Source organism: Bubalus bubalis, chromosome 14 (assembly GCF_019923935.1).
Source record: "Bubalus bubalis isolate 160015118507 breed Murrah chromosome 14, NDDB_SH_1, whole genome shotgun sequence".
Classification (NCBI taxonomy): Eukaryota; Metazoa; Chordata; class Mammalia; order Artiodactyla; family Bovidae; genus Bubalus; species Bubalus bubalis.
The window spans coordinates 30,216,160-30,228,379 of record NC_059170.1 but is presented as its reverse complement, the minus strand read 5'-3'; the positions used below and the strand labels follow the sequence as shown (position 1 = coordinate 30,228,379).

Below are 12,220 nucleotides of genomic sequence, written 5' to 3'. Positions count from 1 at the left end.
TAGGAGTGGTCACAAGCTGCCTTCACCCCGTTGCATGCTCTGAGGGGTGCACACGAGCCACCACCACTGCTAAGAACCCCAGAACTGGGCACCAGCCACTACATCATCATACCCCCTATAAGGGGAATAACAACCAACACACACGGAGGAAAGCTGTGACATGGATACATACTAAAAATAGTCATTGCACCAAGAATGTTAAACCCACACAAGCTACACAGGGACACTCCCAAGAATAAACAGCCCTCCAAGAAAACAGTAGATAATTGCTTCTTTTAAACACACAGAATAAGAAAAACATAAGTAAAATGAAGAATCAGAGAAACCACTCCTGATTAAAAGACCAAGAGAATTCCCCCTGAAAAAACAAATAATTAAACAGACCTCTTTAGTCTAATAGATGCCGATTTCAAACAGCAGATGATGAAAATATTGAAGGAATTAAGAAAGGTTATCAATAGAATAGCCTTTCTGGTCATAGCAAGAACAAACTGGTCATAACAAACACCCTCTTCCAACACCACAAAAGAAGACTCTACGCATGGACATCACCAGATGGTCATTACCAAAATCAGATTGATTACATTCTCTGCAGCCAAAGATAGATAAGCTCTATACAGTCAGTTAAAACAAGACCTGGAGCTGACTGTGGCTCAGATTATGAACTCCTTATTTCCAAATTCAGACTTAAATTGAAGAAAGTAAGAAAAACCACTAGGCCATTCAGGAATGACCTAAATCAAATTCCTTACATTATACAGTGGAAGTGACAAACAGATTCAAGGGATTAGATCTGATAGACAGACTGCCTGAAGAACTATGGACAGATTCATGACATTGTACAGGAGGCAGTGATCAAGACCATCCCCAAGAAAAAGATACGCAAAAAGGCAAAATGGTTGTCTGAGGAGGCCTTACAAATAGCTGAGAAAAGAAGAGAGGCTAAAGGCAAAGGCAAACAGGAAAGATATACCCATTTGAATGCAGACTTCCAAAGAATAGCAAGGGGAAATAGGAAAGCCTTCCTCACTGATCAATGCAAAGAAATAGAGGAAAATGATAGAATGGGAAAAACTAGAGATCTCTTCAAGAAAATTAGAGATACCAAGGGAACATTTCATGCAAAGACAGGCACAATGAAGGACAGAAATGGAATGGAACTAACAGAAGCACAAAATATTAAGAAGAGGTGGCAAGAACACACAGAAGAACTATACAAAAAAAGATCTTCATGACCCAGATAACTGTGATGGTGTGATCACTCACCTAGAGCCAGACATCCTGGAGTGCGAAGTCAAGTGGGACTTAGGAAGCATCACTATGAGCAAAGCTAGTGGAGGTGATGGAATTCCAGTTGAGCTATTTCAAATACTAAAAAACAATGGTGTTATAGTGCTGCACTCAACATGCCAGCAAATTTGGAAAACTTAGCAGTGACCATAGGACTGGAAAAGGTCAGTTTTCATTCCAATCCCAAAGAAAGGCAATGCCAAAGAATGTTCAAACTACCATACAACTGCACTCATCTCACACACTAGCAAAGTAATGCTCAAAATTCTCCAAGCTAGCCTTCAACAGTATGTGAACTGTGAACTTCAAGATGTTCAAGCTGGATTTAGAAAAGGCAGAGGAACCAGAGATCAAACTGCCAACATCCATTGGATCATTGAAAAAGCAAGACAGTTTCAGAAAAACATCTACTTTTGCTTCATTGACTACACAAAAGCCTTTGACTGTGTGAATCACAACAAACTGTGGAAAATTCTTCAAGAGATGGGAATACCAGACCACCTGACCTGCCTCCTGAGAAATCTTTATGCAGGTCAAGAAGCAACAGTTGGAACTGGACATGGAACAACAGACTGGTTCCAAATAGGGAAAGGAGTATGTCAAGGCTGTATATTGTCACCCTGCTTATTTAACTTATATGCAGAGTACATCATACGAAATGCCGGGCTGGATAAGGCACAAGCTGGAATCAAGATTGCCAGGAGAAATATCAATAACCTCAGATACGCAGATGACACCACCCTTAAGACAGAAAGCAAAGAAGAACTAAAGAGCCTCTTGATGAAAGTGAAAGAAGAGAGTGAAAAGTTGGCTTAAAACTCAACATTCAGAAAATGAAGATCATGGCATCTGGTCCCATCACTTCATGGCAAATAGATGGGGAAACAATGGAAACAGTGAGTGACTTTATTTTCTTGGTCTCCAAAATCACTGCAGATGGTGACTGAAGCCATGAAAGTAAAAGATACTTGTTCCTTGGAAGAAAAGCTATGACCAACCTAGACAGCATATTAAAAAGCAGAGACATTACTTTGTCAACAAAGGTCAGTCTAGTCAAGGCTATGGTTTTTCCAGTAGCCATGTAAGAGTTGGACTATAAAGAAAGCTGAGCACCAAAGAATTGATGCTTTTAAACTGTGGTGTTGAAGAAGACTCTTGAGAGTCCCTTGGACTGCAAGATCAAACCAGTCAATCCTAAAGGAAGTCAGTTCTGAATATTCATTGGAAAGACTGATGCTGAAGCTGAAACTCCAATACTTTGGCCACCTGATGCAAAGAACTGACTCATTGGAAAAGACCCTAATTCTGGGAAGGATTGAGGGCAGGAAGAGAAGGGGACAACAGAGGATGCAATGGTTGGATGGCATCACCAACTCAATGGACATGAGTTTGAGCAAGCTCCAGGAGTTTGTGATGGACAGGGAAGCCTGGCGTGCTGCAGTCCATGAGGTTGCAAAGAGTTGGACATGACTGAGCAACTGAATTAACTAAATACCAATAGAATATAGACTGCTCTAAAAAAAGAAAGAAAGAAACCTTTAACTATAGAGAACACCAAGAGAAATTAGAAAACTAATTTGCCAAGACAAAACGGAACTAAAAGCAATGAATAGTAAGATGAATGATGCAGAAGAACAAACAGGTGATCTGGAAGATAAAATATTAGAGATTACCCAATCAGGACAGCAGAGAGAAAGTCAAAAGGAAAAGAATGAAAACAATATAAGACCCCCATGGGATAATATAAAGCTCATCAATCTATGCAAAATAAGGATTCCAGAAGGGAAAGAAAGAGAAAAGTGGATTAAAAATGTACTTGAAGTAATTATGGCTGAAAACTTCTGAAACCTAAAAAGGAAGCATATATTCAGGTACAGGAAGTATAGAGGGTCCCAAACAATGTAAACCCAAACAGAGCTACACCAAACCATATTATAATGAAAATGGTAAAAATTATAAAAAGAGGTTTCTTAATGTAGCAAGAGAAAAAGAGTTAATTACAAGAGAACCCTGTAAGACTATCAGCTGATTTCTCTACAAAAACATTGCAGGCCAGAGGGTGTGGCAAAATATATTCAAAGTCCTGAAAAATAAAAACCTGCAACTTAGGATCCTCTCTCTATCAAGATTATCATTTAGAATAGGAGAGATGAAGAATTCCTCAGGCAAGCAGAACTGAGAAAAACAGCCATACTAAATCTATCTTAAAGGAAATACTGAAAGGTCTTCTCTAACTACAAGAGAAGTAAGAATATATGTGAAAGAGAAAAATCACAATTGGAAAGCAAATCATCTAAATAAGCTAGTACACATATATTTTTTTCATTTTAAATATCTATGAAAATGATAATAGCCAAAATGAACATGAAAAATGTAAAAGAGGACATCAGAATCATAAAATGTGGGAAAGTAGAGTAAGAAAATGTACTTTTTTTCTTCATTTCCTAGAATGCGTTTGAGCCAATATGACTACCAGTCTGAGGCAAAATACCCGATTCCCTGGTGGCTCAGAAGGTAGAGTCTGCCTGCAATTCAGGAGACCTGTGTTCGATCCCTGGATTGGGAAGATCCTCTGGAGAAGGAAATGGCAGTCCACTCCAGTATTCTTGTCTGGAAAATCCCATGGACGGAGGAGCCTGTCAGGCTACAGTCCATGGCTTGCAAAGAGTTGGATATGACTGAACGACTTCTCTTTCTTTCTCTCTCTCTCTCTTTCTTTCTTCCTTCCTTCCTTCCTTTCTTCCTTAGACAAATAGTTATAGGCGAGATTGACATACTTGTAAAACAGGGTAACCACAAATTTAAAACACACAATAGATTCACACAAAACAAAAAGAAGAGAACATAAGTATAATACAAAAGAAAATCATAAAACCACAAAAGAAAAAAAGTAAAAGAAAAAGAAAGGGAGAAAGAAGAAATATAAAATCAATGGGAAAGAAAAACTTAAAATGGCAATAAATATATACTCATCTATCAATAATTACCTTATATGTCAATGGACTAAATGGTCCAATCAAAAGACATAGAGTGACAGATTAGATTAAAAAAAATAAGAGCCTACAAAATGCTGCATACAAGAGAACCAATTTAGGGCAAAGGGCTCACATAAATTGAAAGTGAGTGGATGGAAAAAAATATTTCATGTAAATAGAAATGAGAAGAAAGTGGGGGTCACAATACACATATCAGACAAACTGGATTTTAACAAAGGCCACAAAGGAAAAAATGACACTATAAAATGATAAAAGAATCAATATAAGAAGAGAATTTTATCAATATATATGCACCTAAATATAGGAGCACCCAAATACATAAAACAAATACTATCAGATATAAGGGAAGAAATTGATGTGAATAGTAAGAGACTTTCCACCCCAGTCACATCAATGGGCAGATTTTCTAGACAGAAAAGCAGTAAGGCAACAGAGATCCTAAATTATATAAAAGAACAGTTAGACTTAATTGACATTTTCAGGACATTATATCCCCCCAAAAGCAGAACACACATTCTTTTTAAGTATTCATGGAGCATTTTCTCAAATTGACCACATATTGGGGCACAAAACAAGATCTAACAAATTTAAGAGTATAGAAACTATCTCAAGTAACTTTTCTGACTACATGGCATGAATGTAGAAATCAACCACAGAAAAAGAAATGAGAAAAAACAATTACATGGAGAGCAAATGACAATCTACAAAAAAACCAATGGATCAATGATGAAATCAAAGAGAAAATTTAAAAATACCTTAGTTCAGTTCAGTCACTCTTTGCAACCCCATGAATTGCAGCACACCAGGCCTCCCTGTCCATCACCAATTCCTGGAGTCTACCCAAACCCATGTACATCACCCATGTCAGTGATGCCATCCAACCATCTCATCCTCTGTCATCCCCTTCTCCTCCTGCCCTCAATCTTTCCCAGCATCAGGGTCTTTTCAAAAGAGTCAGCTCTTCGCATCAGGTGGCCAAAGTATTGGAGTTTCAGCTTCAACATCAGTCCTACCAATGAACACCCCAGACTGATCTCCTTTAGGATGGACTGGTTGGATCTCCTTGCAGTCCAAGGGACTCTCAAGAGTCTTCTCCAACACCACAGTTCAAAAGCATCAATTCTTCAGTGCTCAGCTTTCTTCACAGTCCAACTCTCACATCCATACATGACCACTGGAAAAATCATAGCCTTGACTAGATGGATCTTTGTTGGCAAAGTAATGTCTCTACTTTTTAATATGCTATCTAGGTTGGTCATAACTTTCCTTCCAAGGAGTAGGTGTCTTTTAATTTCGTGGCTACAATCACCATCTGCAGTGATTTTAGAGCCCAGAAAAATGAAGTCAGCCACTGTTTCCACTTTTTCCCCATCTATTTCCCATGAAGTGATGGGACCAGATGCCATGATCTTCGTTTTCTGAATGTTGAGTTTTAAGACAATTTTTTCACTCTCTTCTTTCACTTTCATCAAGAGGCTCTTCAGTTCTTCTTCACTGTCTGCCATAGAGTGGTGTCATCTGCATATCTGAGGTTGGAATTTCTCCCAGCAATCTTGATTCCAGTCTGTGCTTCTTCCAGCCCAGCGTTCTCATGATGTACTCTGCGTATTAGTTAAATAAGCAGGGTGACAATATACAGCCTTGATGTACTCCTTTTCCTATTTGGAACCAGCCTGTTGTTCCATGTCCAGTTCTAACTGTTGCTTCCTGACCTGCATATAGGTTTCTCAAGAGTCAGGTCAGGTGGTCGGTATGCCCATCTCTTTCAGGATTTTCCACACTTTATTGTGATCCACACAGTCAAAGGTTTTGGCATAGTCAATAAAGCAGAAATAGATGTTTTTCTGGAGCTCTCTTGCTTTTTCCATGATCCAGCGGATGTTGGCAATTTGATCTCTGGTTCCTCTGCCTTTCCTAAAACCAGCTTGAACGTCTGGAATTTCATGGTTCATGTATTGCTGAAGCCTGGCTTGGAGAATTTTGAATATTACTAGCGTGTGAGATGTGTGCAATTGTGCGGTAGTTTGAGCATTCTTTGGCATTGCCTTTCTTTGGGATTGGAATGAAAACTGACCTTTTCCAGTCCTGTGGCCACTGCTGAGTTTTCCAAATTTGCTGGCATATTGAGTGCAGCACTTTCACAGCATCATCTGTTAGGATTTGGAATAGCTCAACTGGAATTCCATCACCTCCACTAGCTTTGTTCGTAGGGATGCTTTCTAAGGCCCACTTGACTTCACATTCCAGGATGTCTGGCTCTAGGTCAGTGATCACACCATTGTGATTATCTGGGTCATGAAGATCTTTTTTGTACAGTTCTTCTGTATATTCTTGCCACCTCTTCTTAAAATCTTCTGCTTCTGTTAGAAATACCTTAAGACAAATGATAATGAAAACACAACCACACAAAATCTATGGGATGTTGCAAAAACACTTCTTAAGAGAGAAGTACCATAGGCCTTCATTAAAAAAAAAAAAGCAAGAAAAATCTCAAGTTAGAAATCTAACCTACTTAACCTAATAGAATTAGAAAAAAAGGAACAAACAAAATCTAAAGTCAGCAGAAGGAAAAGAATAATAAAGGTCAGAGAGGACATAAATAGAATAGAAATTAAAGAAACTATGGAAAAAATCTATGAAACCAAGAGCCAATTCCTTGAAAGAGTAAAGAAGATTGACAGACCTCTGGCCAGACTCACCAAGAAGAAAAAGGAGAACCCAAATAAACAAAATAAGCAATGGAAAAGGAAACATAACAACTGATACTGCAGTATCAGTTATATATATATATACAAACACACACACATATATATATCTTATGTATATATATATGTAGAACATAAGAGAAACCTATGAATTCATAATCCTATGAATTATATGCCAACAAATTTGACAACCAAGAAGATATGGACATACAGTCCACCAAAGTTAAACCAAGAAGAAATAGATAATTTGAATGGACCAATCACTAGAAGTGAAATAGAATCTGTAATTTAAAAACTCCTGGGGATTTCCCTGGTGCTCCAGTGGTTAAGAATCCTTCTTGCAATGCAAGGGACACTGGTTCCATCCCTAGTCCAGGAAGATCCCACTTCTAAGAGCAACTAAGCCTGCATATCACAACTACTAAGTCAGGACTCTAGAACTTGTGAGCTGTAATACTGAGGCCATGTATGTGGCCTCATGTATGTGGGCTCATGTATGTGGGCTATGGAAGCCCACATGTGTAGAACTTGTGCTCTGCAACGAGAAAAGCCACCACAATGAGAAGCCCACATACTACAAGGAGGAGTAGCCTACTTGCCACAACTAGAGAAAGCCAGCATGCAGCAACAAAGACCCACTGCAGCCAAAAAAATTAAATAAAAATAAATATATATTTTTTAATCTAAGAAAAAAAAACTCCTTACAAATAAGAGTATAGGACCAGATGGCTTCTCAGGTAAAGCCCACCAAGCATACAAAGATGAACTTTTACTAATAATTCTCAAACTCTTCCAAAATATTAAGAGGAGGGAACACTTCCAAAGACATTCTATGAAGCCAACATCACTCTGATACCAAAACCAAGACACCATCAAAAAAGAAAATTATAAGCCAATATTTTTGATAGATATAGATGGAAAAATTCTCAACAAAATATTAGAAAACCAAATCCAACAACACATAAAAGAGATCATATACTACAATCAAATGAGATTCATCCCAAGTTCACAAGAATGATTCTACATATGCAAATAAATCAATGTGATATACCACATCATAAAAGAAAACACAAAAGCCACATGATCAGGTGGATGTAGAGATCAAACGGAGACAGCGAGCTGAGGCTGACTGTGAAAAGCTGGAAAGACAGATTCAGCTGATTCGAGAGATGCTCATGTGTGGCACATCTGACAGCATTCGACTAAGTGAAGAGCAAAAATTAGCTCTGGCTTTTCTCAACAGAGGCCAACCAGCCAGTGGCAATGCTGGGAACAAAAGACTGTCAACCATTGATGAATCTGGTTCCATTTTATCCGATATCAGCTTTGACAAGACCGATGAATCCCTGGATTGGGATTCCTCTTTGGGTAAAGACTTTTACCAAAGAGGTGCAAAAAAAGCATTTGACAGAATTCAACACCTAAACAGGATGAACTAAGCAAGAAGTATAACCCTCCCAGACGTCAGAAACTATGATACAAAGCTACAGTAATCAAAACAGTATGGTATTGGCACAAAAACAGACATATGGATAAATGGAGCAGAATAGAGAGCCCAGAAATAAACCTATGAAGCTACATTCAATTAAACTTTGACAAAGGAGGCAATATACAATGGGAAAAAGACAGTCTCTTCAGAAAATGGCATTGAGAAAGTTGGACAGTTGCATGTAAGTCAATAAAATTAGAACACACCCTCTCACTATGCACAAAAATAAACCCAAATGTCTTAAAGACTTAAGTATTATACATGGCATCAAAAAAGTCCTAGAACAGATCACAGGCAAAGCATTCATTGACATAAATTGTAGCAATGTTTTCTTACGTCAGTCTCCCAAGGCAGTACAAGTGAAAACAAAAATAAAGAAGTGGGATCTAATCAAACTATAAACTTTTGTACAGCAAAAGAAATCATAAACAAAACAAAGAGACAACATATGGAATGGGATAAAATATTTGCAAATGATGTGACTGACAAGGGCTTAACTTCCAAAATGTATAAACAATTCATGTAACTCAACAACAAAATAGCAAAACACCTAATTGAAAAAAGGGCAGAAAATCTAAGTATACATTTCTCCAAAGAGATAAAGATGGCCAATAGGTATATGAAAAGACACTCACTAATTATTAGAGAAAAGCAAATCAAAACTACAATGAGGTTCCATGTCACACTAGTCAGAATGGTCATCATTAAAAGCTCTACAAATAATAAATACTGGAGTGGATGTGGAGAAAAGGGATCCTCCTACACTGGTGGTGGAAATGGAAGTTGGTACAGTCACTATGGAAAATAGTATGAAGTTTCTTCAGTAAAATAAAAATAGAATTGCCATATTATCCAGTGATCCCACTCCTAGGCATATATCCAGACAAAACTCTAATCCACAAAGATACATGCATCCGTATGCTCAAGGCAGCACTATTCACAATATCTAAGATACAGCAACAACATTGAAGTCCATCAACAGCTGAATGGATAAAGAAGTGTGGTACGTGTATACAATGAAATACTACTCAAACCCACACTAAAAATGAAATAATGCCATTTGAAGCAACATGGACCAATTGGAGATTATTGTGGGCTTCCCTGGTGGTTCAGATGATGAAGAATCTGCCTGCAATGCAGGAGACCCAGGTTCAATCCCTGGATCAGCAAGGTCCCTTGAAAAAGGGAATGGAGATTATCATACTAAATGAACTAAATTAGAAAGAGAGAGACAACTACCTTATAACTTCTATATGGAATCTGAAAGATGACACGGGGAATTCCCTGGGGGTCCAGTGGCAAGGACTCTTGAGTTTTCACTGTAGACGGCCTACGTTTGACCCCTGTCGGGGAACAAGTATCCCAAAGCCATGCCAGAAAAAGAAAATGACACAAATGAGAACCTGTCTGTGAAACAGCAACTGACTTGCTGGAGTAGAAAACAGACTTGTTGCCAGGGGGAGAGCATAGGGGGATGGTAAGGTATTGTGTATGGTATGGATAAACAACAAGGTCCTTCTCTATAGCATGGAGAGCTGTATTCAGTAACCTGTGATACACCAAAATGGAAAAGAATATATTAAAAAAAAGAATGTATATATGTGTATAACTGAGTCATTTTCTGTACAGCAGAAATCAACCCAACATTGTAAATCAACAATTGTTGTTTAGTTACTAAGTCACATCTGACTCTTTTGCAACCCCATGGACTGTATAGCCTGCCAGGCTCCTACGTCCATCGGGTTTCCCAGATAAGAATACTGGAGTGGGTTGCCATTTCCTTCTCCAGGGTATCTTCCCCAACCAGGGATCAATTCTGCATCTTCTGCTTGGCCAGCAGATTCTTTGCCACTGATCCATCAAGGAAGCTAACCCTAACCCACATCAGTTTTAAAAAGTTATAAATCAAGTAAACAAATAATAAAGAATAGTGTTCCCCAAAGTGATCCATGTCCTAATACTCATCTATGACCATTTTATTTTATGTACCAAAAGAGAGTTTGTGAAAGTGAATTAAGTTAAGACTCTTGCTATGGGGAGAATATCCTAGATTATCAGTGTGAGCCTAATGTAATCTGGTAAGAAGGAGATAGGAAATCCAAAGTCTGAGAAGGACAAAGGACAGTGGAAGCGCTACTAGAGTCATAAGAGGATGGAAACCATGAAGAAAGGAGTGTAGACAATCTCAAGAATTCGGAGAGGCAGTGATCACAGCCTCCAGAAATGTAACCCAGCTGACTCCTTGATTTTAGTCCAGTAATACCATTTCTGGTCCTTTGACATCCAGAATTATCATTTTAAGACACTAAATTTTTGACAGTTTATTACAGTAGCCTAAGGTAACTAATTTAACATGACTATGTCATTGGAGGGCTTCCCTGGTGGCTCAGCTGGTAAAGAATCTGCCTGCAATATGGGAGGCCTGGGTTCAATCCCTGGGTTGGGAAGACCCCTGGAGAAGGGAACAGCTACCCACTCCAGTATTATGGCCTGGAGAATTCCATGGACTATTCCATGGGGTTGCAAAGAGTCAGACATGACTGAGCAACTTTCACTCACTCACTCATGTCATTGGGATAAAATCCCAGGGACTTCAAACAATGTTTTACTTTCTTCTTGAACTAAATGTGCATTCTGTATTGGGAGCTCTGCTCATCACTGTCACGTAACCAGGTTGTTGGAGCCAATCCCATCATGAGAATGTGGATCTCTGGGGAAGAAAGAAGTTGTTTCATAAAACTTTTCTCATTAAATAAATAGCCTACAAGGCACGTGTACCCCAATGTTCATCGCAGCACTGTTTATAGTAGCCAGGACATGGAAGCAACCTAGATGTCCATCAGCAGATGAATTGATAAGAAAGCTGTGGTACATATACACAATGGAGTATTACTCAGCCATTAAAAAGAATACATTTGAATCAGTTCTAATGAGGTGGATGAAACTGGAGCCTATTATACAGAGTGAAGTAAGCCAGAAAGAAAAACACCAATACAGTATACTAACGCATATATATGGAATTTAGAATGATGGTAATGACAACCCTGTATGCAAGATAGCAAAAGAGACACAGATGTATAGAACAGTCTTTTGGACTCTGTGGGAGAGGGAGGGGGGATGATTTGGGAGAATGGCAGTAAAACATGTATAATATCGTATAAGAAACGAATCGCCAGTCCAGGTTCGATGCAGGATACAGGAAGCTTGGGGCTGGTGCACTGGGATGACCCAGAGGGATGGTATGGGGAGGGAGATGGGAGGGGGCTTCAGGATAGGGAACATGTGTACACCCCTGGCGGATGCATGTTGATGTATGGCAAAACCAATACAATATTGTAAAGTAAAAAAAATAATAATAATAATAAATAAAAGAAAAATAAATAAATAAATAGCCTACAAAATACATCCATCACTTCTCACAACTCAGTGGTCTAAAAAAGACATGTGGTTCCAGTTAATGCAAAGGTTAGAAGTGTGACACTCCGTGAGGCCACAAAAAGAAGAGCCAGAAATATTTGGTGTAGCTTGACACATCCAAAGAGGGCTCAAGTACTCAATCCCATTCTCTGCCACATCATTTGACCCCTCTGTGCCTCGGTTCCTCTCTTATATTAGTATCTTACATTACAGGCTCATGGTATAGGTCACATGCAATGTACATGCAACGAGCTGAGTTCAAGGCTGGCTCATGGTGCACTAAGTCAATAAAACCTGTTGTTGATACATACTGAAGAAAACAC

At 38.7% G+C, this 12,220-nt stretch overlaps 1 protein-coding gene across 1 annotated transcript in view; it reads left to right on the top strand.

Annotated features, from left to right (window-relative positions):
• Positions 1-12,220, top strand: part of LOC102408791 (basement membrane-specific heparan sulfate proteoglycan core protein) — a 129,168-nt gene that overhangs the window by 103,554 nt on the left and 13,394 nt on the right.